A 17,124-nucleotide genomic window follows, 5' to 3' on the forward strand; every position below is an offset into this window, starting at 1 on the left:
AACTTCTCAGCCCAGTTTTGCATCCTATCAATGTCCTGCTGTAATTTCTGACAGCCCTCCACACTACTCACAACACCCCCAACCTTTGTGTGTCATCAGCAGACCCAGGTCGTGATTTTATAAAAATCACGAAGAGCAGGAGTTCCAGAACAGATCCCTGAGGCACACCACTGGTGACCTACCACCATGCAGAATATGACCTGTCTACAACCACTCTTTGCCTTCTATGGGCAAGCCAGTTCTGGATCCACAAAGCAATGTCCCCTTCTTGCTTTCTCAATAAGCCTTGCATGGGGTACCTTGTCAAATACCTTGCTGAAATCCATATACATTACATCTACTGGTCTACCTTCATCAATGTGTTTAGTCACATTCTCAAAAAATTCAATCAGGTTCATAAGGCACAACCTGCCTTTGACATGCTGACTACTCCTCGTCATATTATGCCTCTCCAAATGTTCATAAATCCTGCCTGTCAGGATCTTCTCCATCAACTTACCAACCATGGAAGTAAGACTCACTGGTCTATAATTTTCTGGGCTGTCTCTACTCCCTTTCTTGAATATTGGAGCAACATCTGCAACATCTCCAATGCTCCGGAATCTCTCCCGTCCCCATTGATGATGCTGGAGGCTCAGCAATCTCCTCTCTTGCCTCCCACAGTAGCTTGGGGTACATCTCGTCTGATCCTGGTGTCTTATCTAACTTGATACTGTCCAAAAGATCCAGTACATCCTCTTCCTTAATATCTACATGCTCAAGCTTTTCAGTCTGCTGTAAGTCATCCCTGCAATCGCCAAGAAATAATAAATAAATACGCCATAAATATCGAGAATGTGAGATGAAGAGTCCTTGAAAGTGAGTCCATAGGTTGTGGGAACAGTTCAGTGATGGGGAAAGTAACGTTATCCTCTCTGGTACATGAGCCTGATGGTTGAGGGGTAATAACACATCCTGAACCTCATGGTGCGAGCCCAGAGGCTCCTGTACCATCTTCCTGACGGCAGCAATGAGAGAGAGCATGGCCTGGGGTGGAGGAGGTTCCTGATGATGAAGGCTGCTTTCCTGCGACAATACTCCACGTAGGTGTGCTCAGTAGTGCAGGAGGGCTTTACTTCCACGGACTGCAGTTACGTTTTGAGACATTTCTATTTTTGGTCCGAGTCCATCGCTCCCTGAAAGTGGCCACAAGTGTTGATGGGGTGGTGATGAATACTTTGAGTTCAAGAGACAGGAAGTTTCGGAAAACTCAGAAGCATTCGGAGTATTGCAATTCTGATCGCCCAATGGTAGGAAGAATGCAGAGGCAAGGGAAAGGTTGTGGGAAGTTTGCCATGGTACCACCAGATCAGAAGTGATATGCTATAAGGAGAACGAACAAACCTGGATTGTTCTCCCTGCACTGGTGGAGGCTGAGAGAAGACCTGATGGAAATTTATAAAATTCATGATGGGCTTAGAATAGATAGCTGGCAACTTTTTCCCAGGATCAAAATGTCTAATACTAGAGGACGTGCATTTAAGGTGAGAGAGACAATAGGTGCAGGAGTAGGCCATTCGGCCCCTTGAGCTAGCACTGCCATTCAATGTGATCATGGCTGATCATCCACAACCAGTACCCTGTTCCTGCCTTCTCCCCATATTCCTTGATCCCGCTATCTATAAGAGCTCTTTCTAACTCTCTCTTGAAAACATCCAGAGAATTGGCTTCCACTGCCTTCAGAGGCAGTGCATTCCACAGATCCACAACTCACTGGGTGAAAAAGTTTTTCCTCAGCTCTGTTCTAAATGGCCTACCCCATATTCTTAAACTGTGGCCTCTGGTTCTGGACTCCCCCAACATCGGGATAGTTCACAGGGGCAGATTTTTAAACTAAGAGTGATGGCAGGAATACTGGTGTTTCAGATACACTCAGGTAGGCACATAGAGAATGGAGTGGAAAGGACCCTATGCTGGAAGAAGTGATCAGCTGCAATTAGCTAATTAGTTCGGCACAACGACGCAGGTTGAGAGGCCTGTTCCTGAGTCTGTTCTTTTAAGGTCCTTCAATGCAGAAACAATAGCCCTGTAAATGAATAATCCTGTGATTGCTGCAGATGGCCTTGACAGAGCTCTTATTCTCTCTTTAACCCAGCAGAAGTTAATATGTTGACAATGACATGAAGCCATGATCTAATTTTCACCCCAAGGTAATAATTCCCAACCGCTGAGTTTTTACAGGAATAATCACAACCATAATGTGTTCAATTAAATAGGGATTTTTTAAAAATCTCTCTCAAAACAAACAGCCAGTTAACTAACCAGTAAGTTGTTGTGTAAGGGTATTATCAGTAAACTTATCAATATCACTATTCTTGTTTTATTGGAATAATAACTTAAGTGAAAATCTGTATTGAAGTGACAGCACTTGAGGGATATATATCTGTTCTGTGTGAGGATCCGAGCTGTGACACTGGCTGTGGGCAAAGCATTTGATGTTTTGCAATTGGGTTTTGTGAAAAAAAATCCACTAGACAGACCATATTGTCCTGATGTCAGCCTGAAAAGTTAACTGTTTATTCACTTCCGTAGATGCTAACTCACCTACTGAGTTCCTCCAGCATTTTGTGTGTGTTGGTCTGGATTTCCAGCATCTGCACTATCTCTTGTGTTTACATAAAGACAGTGTTGTCCAGTATAATTGTAAGGCTGGTATGTTTTTTCCAGATTTGGAAGCTCCAGAGCACTGTCATATATAGAGTGTGAGTGTGTATGTGTGTGTGTATAAGTCTATAATTCTTGCTAGTATCTTCCTATAACTACTTGTTAAGTTCACATTGAATTTCTTTCTTGCTTTTGCTCATCAACAAGAGGCCCAGTAGGCTGGTCAAACCCATTGTGAGACCGTGTCCGGTGTTCACAGACACAAAGAGTTTAGTTTGTCTGTTTATTAATTGTGACACAGTGCAGAATGGGTCCTTCTGGCCCTCTGAGCCACACCACCTAACAATCCTCTGATTTAATCCTGGCCTAGTCACGGGACAACTTAAAACAACCGATTAACTTACTTAGGTACATCTTTGGACTGCAGGAGGAAACTGGAGCATCTGAAGGAAACGCACGTGGTGATGGGGGAGAATACGCCCCTTACAGTCAGCAGTGGGGAGCCCCTCTGTCTTCTCTTGGAGCTCAAGTTTTATCGACATCCTACGTGGGTTATAGCTGAACAAATTGCCTCAAAAGAAGTTCCTGGCTTACTTCACCTTCCGAGAACTTCAGCAAAGTAAACAATCACAATGAAGTTCTAATGCTTACAGGCTTTACACCCTAATGAGCTACATGCTACAGTAGCATAGTTAGCGTGATGCTTTTACAGCTTGGGGGCATTGGAGTTTGAGGTCAATTCTGACTCCACCTGTAAGGAATTTGTATTTCCTCCTGGTGATTGTGTGGGGTTCCTCTGGGTGCTCTGGTTCCTCCCAACGTTCCAATGATGTACTGTTTAGTAGGTCAATTGGTCATTGTAAATTGGGTTCAGTAGGTGGGTAGTTGGACCAGAAGGTTCTGTTCAGCTTACTATCTCTAAACAAATAAATATGTAACTCCTTTCAGTTTTGGCATTCCCCTTGCAATGACTGCTTGGAATCCCAGTTATAATCTTGTGTCTTCAGGTCATCATTAATAATAAGAAAAAGATCATTCTTAATGAAGCCGGGATTTATAGTTTGCACAATATTTAAGCTTTCAGCGGTGCGCGTGAATGCTGCACCCATTAGTCATCTGAATTTATGAAGTAAACTGTCAAATTGAACGAAATGTAATGCACATTTCTGTGTAAGCTCTCCTAACTGGTAGTAAATTTAATTCTTCTTGAAAAGTCATAAAATGTGCACCTGAATATAAAACCTAAAAAGAATAGTATTTTATACAAGTGTTCGGATTTAATTCTTTAATGAGGGAATCCAGTGAATCACCTTTTCATTCTCAAATAATATTTTAGAAGCATTTATATGAGGAGGGGAACTGTAAATAAGATGAGTTAGCGCTTATTCATTCAAACAGTGTAGCCAAATATTATATCCAATGCATACGCACACTACTGCAAACTTCAGTAGATTTGTAGCATATCAATTAAGATATTTAAATAGGAAAAGAATTGCGGAGCTCTGGGAGAAAGGATCAGCCAGCCTGTCCTTGCAGAGAGTCAGTGTGAACTTCATTGATCAAATTTTTCCTTCTGAGCTGGAACGATTCCATTATTTTAATCACTGGATAATTGCAATTTTTGTATCCAATCCCTTGTATCATTCTGTTTCTAAGTAATAGTTTTTTTAAAATGGGATATCTCCCTTGGTTTTGCTCACTAAATTGAATGCTAGTTTACGCAGAAACAAAATGTTTTTGAACACAACTGTTGGTGCATCTACTTGTTTCACCCACTAGCACTGTAGCCTCTTGGCTAAGAAAGATGTGGGTTCAGGTTCTGCTGTGGGTTGAAGGAATTGTTTTACACCATATTTATGTGTAGTAACAATGCCTTTTGCCTGAGACCTTTAATTTCAGGTAATGTCCGCTCGCTCAATTCGATGTGACATAGTATCATTTTCAACTTGAAGGATTGGGGCTTCCCTGATTTTTTTTTCTGTTTAACCTACTTGTCTTCCTCAGTTGACCCCTTGACGGGAAATAATCAGACTTTTTTTCTTTATTTTAAGTACTATTTGGTGTGTGGTTGTTAGCTCTAAAGCAGTCAGTTTGGGGAAAAGTATTCTGAACACACAATAAGATGCTGTCTTTTTTTTTTGTCTTTTGCCTATCGGGAACACTGTTAGTTTCCATATACCGCTGAGTATTTTAATTTTGTAAATGGAAATGCTGAGAAATCAATTGAAGGTTAATGGTCTATAGATCGGTATCTCCTTGTAAATCCCTGACTCTTTGCAAAGATGAAAAGAAATCAGCAGAAGTGACAGATTTTACTCTTCTATTCCGCATAATTTGCCCTGAAAGGATAACCCATAAAGTATTGACTGACAAGATATGATCAACATATCACAAAACCTCTTTTGAATTCTAGCAAGAAAACTTGTATTAAGGAATCCAATTTTCATTCAATGGCCTCTATAACAGGTACCTTCTCTAGCTAATAAATGGTCCACTGAGCATATGTTTATGATCTTCTGCTGTGGCCCACCACTTCAAGTTTGATGTGCTGTGCATTCAGAGATGCTCTTCTGCAAGCCACCATTGTTGCAAAGTTCAAAATAAGTTTATTATCACAGTCTGTGTATGTCACCATATACAACCCTGAGATTCATTTTCTTGTGGAGATGCTCAATAAAGCTGTAGAATAATAAAAATAAAAGAATCCATGGAAGATCACCCAACTTGAGTCTTCAACCAGAGTGCAGAAGACAACAAATCATGCAAATACAAAAATAAAGAAATATTAATAATGAATATCAAGAACAAAGTGAGTCTATTGGTTGTGGGAACATTTCAAGGATTGGGCAAGTGAAGTGAAGTTACTCCCTGTGGTTCAAGAGCCTGATGGTTGAGTAACAACTGTTCCTGAAATTGGTGGTGCGAGTCCCAAGGCCTGAGTTCTGAGGCGCAGTGGTCATTTGAGTTACTGTTGTCTTCCTGCCAGCTTGACCCAATCTCCATTCCCCTCTGATGTTCCTCTCACTAACAAAGCATTTTCACCCACAGAATTTCTGCGCACTGGATGCTTTTTGTTTCTTCCACCATTCTCTGTAAACTCTACAGACTTTTGTGCAATAAACCCTAGAAGGTCAGCAGTTCCCGAGATGCTCAAACCACCCAGCATGGCACCAACAATCATTCTATAGCCCTTAAGTCACTTAGATCACATTTCTTCCCCATTCTAATGTGTTGGTCTGAATAATTGAACTACTTCACCATGCCTGCATGCTTTTATACTTTGAGCTGCTGCCATGCGATTGGCTGAAGAGATATTTGCATTAATGAGCAGGTGTACAAGTGTACCTAATAAGATGGCAACTGAGTGTATACAGTATTCCATATTGTGCTTTGAGAGGATTTTTGCAGAGTTTGTAGAAACAAACAGAATAATAACTATTTGCACTGTATTTAGATTGCCAGAACCTTTTCCTGGACGGCGCCTAGAAAAATCAAATATTTTATTCTTTGAATGATTCTGCTCTTCTGTTAATTTCATCATGAGCTTTCTTATATGTAGTAAAGGACACCACAATCGTTTCCATTAACTTGCTCTCTTTTTTTGAAAAGTAGGCTCAGGCATTTAACTATTATAATAATGTTTTGTGACTTTACATCTGTTTCAGGTCAAATACTGGTTGTTCTAGTTTCCCAGAATTTGGGATAACTGATAAATGCAGGGAGGTAAGAATGATTCCATCTAAAGACTGAGTAGAAGTATTTTTTCCTCCATCACATCTTGGGTAATACCACTTGCAGTTCAATTTTCTCCTACTTCCTATAAACATCCTTCAATGACACACACAAAATGCTGGTGGAACGCAGCAGGCCAGGCAGCATCTATAGGAAGAAACACTGTCGGCGTTTTGGGCCGAGACCCTTTGTCAGGACTTACTGAAAGAAGAGATAGTAAAAGATTTTGCAGATTTCCTCGTGTTTGCATCCTTCAGTGACGGCTGGTTACACCAGTCAACAATGATTTTGGTTCCTGAATACTTTTGGGTTTATCTTATGGTTTTGGGGCTGCTGATCACAAAAATCACCATGAAGTTTCCCTATCACTCACCTTTCTTAAAAAAATTGCCTATATTTGTTTTTCAATTCATAATCCAAGTCAATTAAAATGTTGCCCACAATATAAGCTAAAATGTTTTCTACCTTCTTCTGGCAGGGCAAATACTGCATGGCAGAAAAGGTTTTAGAAAGATTATAAATTTCCATGAAGGATTTTGATACTCGAGGCAGATTCCTTCTCCTGTTTAGACTTCTTCCCTGCAAATTTTGGCACTATCATTGACAAGCATAATGAAAGGTTTCACCGGGACATTGCAGTCATGGATAAATGGTATCAGGGCAACTGGAATCCATCAATACTGGCTGATTATTGCTGGATAATTAAGCAAGAAGCCACAGTCACTGAGTGCAAACAAAAATCATCAACAAAACGTTTTAAGCTTAGTTGAACTATTGCGAAGCGTCAGCACTGTTCTGCAATTAAACTCATTATATTCAATAAAAGTTAATTTCTTGTTTCTCCAAATTCTTACGTGACACAGGTCGTCTGCGATTATATTTGTGTTCAGTTTCAAGTGGTCCATCATAAACAAAAAAAAAGTTCTGAGGAAACAACACTGAGAAGATTTGCAGGAAAAAAGTCTAGACAGGAATGCAGAAAATGAGTCTTTAGTGACATGTTACACTTCATGGCTTTGTATGCCTTGAAGCAAGTTGGCAACCAGCTGGACATAGTTTAGTGCTCTGTAATTGCCAAGAAAATTTTCAACAATATTCTTGAATGCCTTCCGTGTGATTTTCACCAGTCCCGCTAGAAGTTCATCGACTTGCCCAATATTGATGACCTGATTGACTTGTGGACCAACAAGGATGCCTTCTGTTACATTGACTGTCAATGGCCGGATACCAAGAAACACCAATCCTGCCACAAATGCAGGATTGAGAGTTATCATTCTGGAGTCATATTTTAAATTCATTGAATCTCCAGTAACATTGATGTCATGAGCCAGTAAAGCAGTTATTTTATTAGGAAGAGAATATTGTAGTGGGTTGACCATGCGTAAAGCTGTTTACGTGGTATGCAAGCCAGAGCAGTACATTATGGGGAGAAAGTTGTTGCCCTTGCAACATTTTCCCCCCCTCTCCATGAAGCTGATGAATCCAAAGGGACAGCAGAGACTGATACAGTTTGGCATCAGCAGCATTACAGAAGTTGCCAGTCAGCGTTGTCCTCAATGTAGGACTGCCGTAGATACTCCAGCTGTGGGTTTCTCCTTAGGGTTTACTCCCAAAGCCTTCTCCATGAGTGGGTAGAACCTCAAGGCAGTGAAGGTTTGAGATCAAAGTTTTCTTTCCTCTGGATGAGCTGCCAACCACGGCTGACGAGCTCCATCTGCCCGAAACGACTGGTTTTAAGGTGCCAGTAACCCACCTTTGCCCCTTCTCCAGGTTCTGCCTGGTTTAGTAGCTAAGCCACATGTAAAGGCTTGGAGCTGGACTGGGCTGTCGGAGTCTATTTGAGACGTACAGCACTGGGAGCATTCATTAGGTAGTGGAAGCTCATTGCCTCTACTTTTCCTGGCTATGACAACCTTTATGAATCAAGAGAATATTGTATTCTGGGCAATAAAATGTATTCAACGTACTTTGCAAGTTAGAAAATGCCAGGAATCGCTCTGCATTTGAAAAGTAAGCAAGGTTGGATTTGGATGAGGCTAATGAGTGGAGCTCCAGGTTTGGTTGAATAACAAGTTAAAAAAAGTTGATTGACTTTGAAACTGCAATGCCCTTGAAATGAGAGAGGAGGTGAAATGCACACCTGCAAAGAAAAGATCTGCAGGCAGATGGTAGAAAGAACTGATAGTATTGATTGCAAGAAGAATATGAACCTTTTTCCCTCTTTTTTTTTGTGGCTTCTGTGAAGGTGGGAATCTGAAGTGGGAGGATCAGAGGTAATAAGCAGTCACCTGGACCAGGCCTGAGAGAATGTGCAAGTAATAAATGTATTCTGGAGACACCTGCCTCGTGTATAAAACCATGCAGAAAGAATACAAAGGTATATACTTTGCTCAAAGCATTACATAAGTAATAAGAGTATGTGAACAATTAGAAGAATTTCCCAACCAGATTTCCCTCTCAAGAAATTGTCTTCTGCTTACAGTGATTGATAATTGTTTTGGGAATGGAACAAAATGAGCATTTAAGATCTCAAGTCATTAAAGGAGAAAATTAAGATTTACTGGTGGGTGTTATAGTCTGTTGTGCCAGCACCAACTGCCAGGGCTTCTGAGGACTTGCTTTTGAAAATCTAGATATAATCCATCCATTGGTACTCCATTATTTTAGTACCGTTTCTTTTGTATTGTTAGTATTGCTACCTCAGATTCTTATTGCCTTTTTAACCTTTTTCCAGTTGTTGTTTTAGTATGGTTTTGATTTCCTCCTAAGCTCTTCCCTTATCTTGGGAAAATAATTTTGGCTAATTTGCGATCATTTGAGACCTGTATATGTTTATCATGCACAGGTTCGAATGACTGGTAAGATATTAACAAACTGGTACTTGATATATGTAGGAGATGTACAAAGGCTTGTAGACTTCAATGCAGGCAGATTAGCAGGCAGTGGAATGTATTAATACAACAGCAAAACATTTATTTTTATTTCTATATTATGTGGCTTAGTTAAATGTAAGGCTGAAGCACCAAACTGTGCTCTGATTCAGAGGAAAAGGCATTGAGGGAGTATTCCTCACTAAGAAACTGATTCCAACATGCTTGTATTGTTAAAGGAACTCATTTAAAGTACAGTATATGCTATAATTTATCTGTGTGAAATTCACTTTCCAGGGCCCAAGGGGTGCATTGCTAATCTCAGCTTTCTACAGCAGAATGACCTTTCCAAACGGTCAGATTTGTTTGTGACAAATGCTTCTTGTTCAGCTTTTTGTTGTAAACAGGAACCAGTCTTCAGTTCTTCATGTACCTTGCAAGCAGTAATCTATTTGAAGTTAAAGTGATACCTGGGTTAGCTACCAAGAGATGTGGTTACCAAAGTGAAGTGACTATGAAACACCATGTCTACATTAGCCAATGCAAGACAATGGGGTTATCTTAGTTGGCCCACATTAAATCTGGTAACTACAGCTAGGTTATTTGCACTGATGTCCTCAAAATTCTTTAGACCATCTGTGAACATTACTTTGGCTCAGCAAAGGTATCTGGAAAGCATCATGTGCAAGTGAGATCATCTAGTAACAGAACAGTATAAGTAATAGGAAGCATTGGAGATCATTGGAAATGACAAAGATAATGACTGAAAGATGTAGCAACAGAAAGACGAACTAGAATTTATTCCCTCGCTTGGGTTTTTCTGATGGACGAGTCATTTCCTCTTAAAAATTGTACCTATGTTTGGAAATCCTTTATAGTTGGTAAATCTTTTGTAACTCAGAAATCTTTTATAAATCAGAAGTCCTCTGAGAGTGTTAATGGTGTGTTAACAACTGCTTGTCTAAACTTAAATGTGTTTCATTAAAAATAAAACAAATTAAGTTTGAATTATATCAGCTGGAAGCACCTCCTCCTTGGTGGGGTGGGGGGGAGACACACCACCAAGCAGAGGGTGCCGGCAACTGGATCTCAATGCAGTGACTAGCCAATGTAGGAAGTAAACTGGTCCTAGAAGAGTAGGTGGATACGGTGTAACCTCCCTTTAGTGAGTGTACCTGGAGTTAAAGTACTGTGCGAAAGTCTTGGGCACATATATACAACTAGGATGCCCAAGATTTCTGCATGTTATGCATTCGTCAATATGAAGCAGGGAGCGGGTTTGTAAATCTGGCTGGAGCAAAGGATATTGGGATTGGCAAGGGTGGAGTGATGTGGGAGGGGTGTGGGTCAGGTGGCAGAGAAGGAGTGCCGGTTGGAACAGGTGCAGACACACCCAACCCTAAGACACCAGGCAAAGTAATTTGATTCTAAACAATTGGTTTATTGATCGCTACTGAATGCCTCTGGTGCTTCCCTCTCCCACCTCTCTCCCACCCCTCTCCCTTCCTCCTTACCACGCTCAGTCCACAATAGAGACCCACATCAGAATCATCATCACATCTGTTTCCACTTGAAGATGGAGAGAGGAGAAAACACCAGATGCTTACATCCTTTTTTCAGAACAGTGTGCTCAAATAAATTAGAAGCTGTCTTGAAATAAAAGTGGTAATCAGTAACACTGGGCAAGACCAGTGAAGGAGAGGAAAATGGGACAATTCCTGACAATTGCATTTAGAAGCAGTTTTCTGTGATTAGCTTTATGAACACTATTGTTTTCCTGCATGAATGGAGGAAAGGTCCTAATATTGGTTTGGTTGCAAAAACTCTGTAGTGTGGGACATAAATTTGTAATCCTTAAATCTTGACTCCATTACTTAACTATTGATATCATTGTGTTATATAGCTTCCTTCAAAGAAACAAGTAGGTTTGTTGTATGAAAAGGGATTAAACACATGCACTCTATACTCTCATGAGTATTTAGAACAATGAGAGTTGATTTCAGTGTTAGGTACAAAATATATTATAGGACTATATAGAGTAGATGCAGAATTGATTTTTTTCCCCTTGGAAAGGAATCTAGCATCGGGGGTTATGGACTCAAAATAATGGATTGTCTATTCAGCAGAGTGATGAGAAAATGTTCTTCAGCGGGATAGTGGCAAATCTAGGAATTCTCTACCCACAAGACAATGGAGACTCAATTGCTTAGTTTATTCAAGACTGAGACCATTAGGTTTTCAGCTGTTAACAGAATCAAGGGGTATCATGTTATTGCAGGAAAGTGGCTTTGAGGCAGAAGATCAGATGTGGTTTCCAGAAATGGCAGAGCAGGGATGAGGGGCCAGTTGGCCTATTCCTGCATCTGTTTCTTATGGGGTTGAGCAAGAAATTCCAGAGCAATTTATTTTAGCTTAATTCAGAGATTGGAACGTACATAGAGATGGCTGTTGGAAGCCTCTACACTTGATCAATTGCTCACTCTCCCTTTCTCTCGCTCGATGGTGAGAGAAAGTTTGCTGCCAAATTGCGGGCTGGAGAAACTCACAATAAAGTGACGCTGCAGACTATAACATGGAAACAGAGAGCTGCTGGTCTCCCCTCCCCTCGTTAGTGAGAGAGAGAGAGAGAGCCTGTGGAAGGTCGAACTCTTGTGATGAAGAGGCTTTAGGTGGACTCTAGATCATGTTCTGTTTGTGGGCTTTGCTATTGCTTGCACGGTGAGTGGTGGGGGGAGCTGGTACTTTCTGCTGGAACAAGTTGGGGGGTTGATGCTTCGCTGCTGCTTGTGCATGGGAGGGAGGGGGGGACTTTGGGGTGCTAACATTTCTCTGTCATTCATTCTTTGGAGTTTTTCTTATGTTTCGTGGATGTCTGGGAAGAATAAGAATTTCAGGTTGTCTACTGTATACATTCTCTGATACTAAATGGAACCACTGAACCATTTACTCAATGGCAACTTTCCACTAAAAATTCCAAAAGTTAGCTTGCTTCCAACAATTTCACAACAAGCACTTCGTTTGTTGCAAATTATTTTGCTATATTGATGAGGCATAAACATCTATTTAAGGCCAGTTACAAGATCTGACAGTCTTCAGAAGGGAGTTTAGCACAGATGGCTCTGAAAATGAGAAGTTTTATGCAATTTACAGCATTTTCTGAAGAGTACTTCCAGTAAATGACAATCACCCAAGGGCCATGTATTGGTTGCTGCTCCTTGGCTCATCTGAATAATTTATTGAAGTGGAATGCAACATTAATGAAAGCTGCAGAAAGACAAAGATGAGGCCGTGGGATGTAAATTCATTGTCTCTTGGATATGAATACGATGTGAGCAAGCAGCCACTTCAGCCCCTTAGAAGGTCAACTGCACAGTATTGGGTCTTTCAAATAAAACATTGATTGTTTTGTTTGGATGTGCACTTTTTGCTTTCTGTAAAACACTACATAGCATTTAGTGGACAAAGTGCGTGTGTGCTTAGTTTCAGAGTAATGTGGCTTAGAACACAATGGTGATACTCAGCTACTGCTTTTAACTTTGATTGCAGTTTTGGAGCACTTATTGAATGACAAGTGACAGCTTTCAATTCCATTCAGATCCTTTCACATCTGTCTGGTGGTTGTCCTGAAGCAGAGAAGACAAGAGGAAGGACGATCTGTCCATTCTAACTGGATAAAATCTGCAGTGTCCAATGTTTAACACTGTCCAACACTTCCACCTTTGACCCTGGCCCCCACCTATATAATTATCAAATTATTATTCATGCTTTACGTGGAAACGTGCACACTTAAGTGAACCAAGGAATCACAAGGAGAATTAGGGCATTATTCCCTACAAATGAAGGCAAGAAATATCCCACAGGGTTATATCCATAAGGTTTTGAACAGAAAAACATATTCCAAAGTCACCAAAGGGAACAATCATAAATTGCTTTGATTTCATTCTTCCCAATTAAATTTAATAAAACTAGTGGGAATGGGATTATAATGAACAGATAATCAATAGTGTAATAATAGAACCCTCAGAAAAAAATCAACAGCTTTATAGAAAATTAATATGGATTTTTGAAAGTAGTCTTGTTTGAAAAATTAACTGATGTTTCATTGAATTGAACTGAATTGACTTTACTTCTTACATCCTTCACATACGTGAGTAAAAATCTTTACATTCCGTCTCCATCTAAATATAAGGATGTAACTACTGTAATAGGTAAAGGAGTGCATTTAGACTTTCATTTTGATTATGAGTCTCATATAGATGTCAGTATGCAAAGTTCAAGTACATGCGATTGGAGCTTGTATACTAGAATGGGTTGGAGATTGGTTGACAGACATGGAAAGGTGTAATGTTAAAGGACTTTCTCAAGGTGGCAAGCAATGTCTAGTGGAGTGTTTGGGTCCCAGCTATTTATAGCATGCAGAAATAATTTGTGTATGAAAGCAAATGGTAGTACATCGAAGTTTGGAGAAGGCGTGAAATTGGGTGGGATTGTGAGATCTGAAAAGGAAGCAAATAGTCTTTAAGGCAGGGGTCCCCGCGGTCGCAAAGTTAACAGATTTCACAACATATGGCTGTGACATTAAACCTGATTCTCATTCTGGGGTTTGGATCTCCTGCTTTCAGCAGATTTAGATAAGTTGAACAAATGGTGAAAAATTGGTAACTGTTGATGTGTGCACTAATCACTGAAAATAAACATGAGGGTGCAACAAAGCTGTTGAGAAGACATGGTATTTTGGCTTTCTCTGCTTGAGTACAGGAATTACAGGGAACCTTTTGAAACTATGCAACTATTGTATTCCATTTTGGTTTCCTTACCCAAGAAAGGATCAGATTTATTATTACTGACTTGTTATTGCCACATTGTTTTGTGACAGTAACACAGTCGAAAGACATAAAATTACTATGAATTACAAAAATAAATGGTGCAAAGAGAAAGGAATAGTGAGGTAGTGTTCCTGGATTCATGGACTGCTCAGAAATCTGATGGAGGAGGGGAAAAAGCTGCTTCTAAATCATTTGTGTCTGTTGTTCAAGATTTCCAGCATCTTTAGAATGCCACCTCCAATGGGATCCCACTACCAAACACATTTTTCCCTCCACCACCTCTTTCTGCTTTTCACAGGGATCGCTCCCTACGCGACTCCCTTGTCCACTCGTCCCCCCCATCCCTTCTCACCGATCTCCCTCCTGGCACTTATCCTTGTAAACGGAACAAGTGCTACACCTGCCCTTACACTTCCTCCCTCCACCATTCAGGGCCCCAAACAGTCCTTCCAGGTGAGGCGACACTTCACCTGTGAGTCGGCTGGTGTGGTACACTGCGTCCGGTGCTCCCGGTGTGGCCTTTTATATATTGGTGAGACCCGACACAGACTGGGAGACCATTTCGCTGAACACCTATGCTCGGTCCACCAGAAAAAGCAGGATCTCCCAGTGGCCACACATTTTAATTCCACGTCCCATTCCCATTCTGATATGTCTATCCATGGCCTCCTTTATTGTCAAAATGAATCCAAACTCAGGTTGGACGAACGACACCTTATATACTGGCTGGGTAGCCTCCAACCTGATGGCATGAACATTGACTTCTCTAACTTCTGTTAATGCCCCTCCTCCCCTTCTTACCCCATCCCTGACATATTTAGTTGTTTGCCTGATCTCCATCTCCCTCTGGTGCTCCCCCCCTGCCTTTCTTTCTTCTGAGGCCTCCCGTCCCATGATCCTTTCCCTTCTCCAGCTCTGTATCACTTTCGCCAATCACCTTTCCAGCTCTTAGCTTCATGCCACCCCCTCCGGTCTTTTCCTATCATTTCGCATTTCCCCCTCCCCCTACTACTTTCAAATCTCTTACTATCTTTCCTTTCGGTTAGTCCTGATGAAGGGTCTCGGCCCGAAACGTTGACAGCGCTTCTCCCTATAGATGCTGTCTGGCCTGCTGTGTTCCACCAGCATTTTGTGTGTGTTGTTGTTTGAATTTCCAGCTTCTGCAGATTTCCTCGTGTTTGATCTATAGAATCTCATGTGTTTATGAAATATTGACTGTTTATTCCTCTCCATTGATGCTGTCTTGCTCAGTTCTTCCAGCATTTTGTTAGTGTAGTCTTCAGACTCCTGCACCACATCCTCAATGCTGGTAGCAAGAAGCAGGCATGTCTCAGATGGTGAGGGTTCTTAATGATGGACGCTGCCATCTGCAGGCACCACCTCTAAAAGATCTGCTCAATGGGGAGTGTCCTGTCCGTGATGGGGCTGGTTGAGTCTATAGCACTCTGAAGCCTCTCATGACCCTGTGGATTGGAGTTTCCATGCTGGGTGGTGTGGAGCTATTGAAATCTGTCATCTTTGATGTACCAAATCTCCTCAGACTCTTATAGATTCCATAGAACAAGGATAGCAACAGTTCACCAATTGGATTCTTGGACTGTTACAGAACAGCCAAATTCGCCTGTATTTGTGAGAGTTTAGAAAAATGAAGGAACATCTCACTGAAATGTACAACATTCTGTAGGCCTATGCAGAATGGGTGTGGTGAGAATGCTTTTTTTTAGTTGGGGATGTAGAATCCTAGAAGCAAGCACACAGGTTTTGGGTATGAGGAAAGATGTTTCAGATTGAGATAAGGGAAAATTCTTTTACTCAGGAAAATTAAGTTATAGAATTATCTACCAGAGATGGCCCTGGAAGTCAAATCACTGAATATATTTATTGTAATTGAAACTTATAACACTTCCCCTTTGAATCATTGGCAGAATTTTAGTTACAGACTCTACCCTGAGGTTTCAATGCTCCAATATTTTTAATATTCTTAACTCAAATTTTTAGTAATTGATTTCAAATGCAATAATTCTTCTTGAAGTTTTTAAAGGATCCATGCCAGTTTCTTACTGTTCTTTCTGAATGATAAAAATACATCATGTTGCTTTGCCACAGCAAGGTTGTGTGCATGGATGGAATATGAAGTATTGGCAGATCTTTAAAGAACAGATTGAATGCTTGTTAAATGCCCTGCTTTGATTCCTCTCCATTGAAGGCAGTGGGAAGGAAAATTGGTTGGGACGGCACTGTGAGGGAAGTTGTATAATGGACTGTTAGTCAAATATCACTTATTTTGTGCATCTGCTAACTTTGGATGTTTTAATATGTGTGAGAGATGGTTAGCTGCAAGTGTTGACAGTGTATAGCTCCACATCCTGTCTAAATCGAGCTCAGCTTGTCAACAAGTTTGGATGTGACAGTCTTCTACAAAGTTCTGTCCCAATAAGGGGAAAATTCAGTAAAAATTCCCATTCCTAACTGGCAACTAGTGGCGTTTACTAGAGAGTCATTGGTGAATGAACGTAAGGTTAGAAGGTTGTCCAATTTAAGATTATTGATAAAAGAGCCACGGATGCAAATGAAGTAAATTTTGTTTTGCTGTGGTGCGTTGATTACAACTGGGGGGAATCATGTAAATGGAGATTGAAAAAGGTTTGATTGCAACCAAATCAGAATCAGGTTTAATATCACTGGTGTATGTCATGAAATTTGTTGTTTTACAGCTGCAGTACATAATAAAGAAAAAATATAAATTACAGTAAGATATATATTGTAGATACATAGACAGAGAGAGATTTAGATCAAGATAGATAGAGATTTAGATATATAGGGAGAGAAATAGAGATTTAGATATAGAGATACACAAATTCTGAAGTTGTATGGGATATATGATGTAGATTTAAAGTGGCAAACTGCACATAAAAGTAGGGATGCAGGATAAAATGGATATTCATTTAGATCAGAGGTGAGGAGGAATTTCTTTAGCCAAAGGGTAGTGAATATGTGTTATTGTCACAGATGGATGTGGAAGCCAAGTCGTTAGGTACATTTAAAGTGGATGC

The 17,124-nt window shown here is 40.6% G+C and overlaps 1 protein-coding gene across 3 annotated transcripts in view; it reads left to right on the forward strand.

Moving 5' to 3' along the window:
• Positions 1-17,124, forward strand: part of LOC132383440 (disks large-associated protein 2-like) — a 706,715-nt gene that overhangs the window by 93,664 nt on the left and 595,927 nt on the right. The gene's annotated exons all lie outside the window — the stretch shown is intronic.

Source organism: Hypanus sabinus, chromosome 30, assembly GCF_030144855.1.
Source record: "Hypanus sabinus isolate sHypSab1 chromosome 30, sHypSab1.hap1, whole genome shotgun sequence".
Classification (NCBI taxonomy): Eukaryota; Metazoa; Chordata; class Chondrichthyes; order Myliobatiformes; family Dasyatidae; genus Hypanus; species Hypanus sabinus.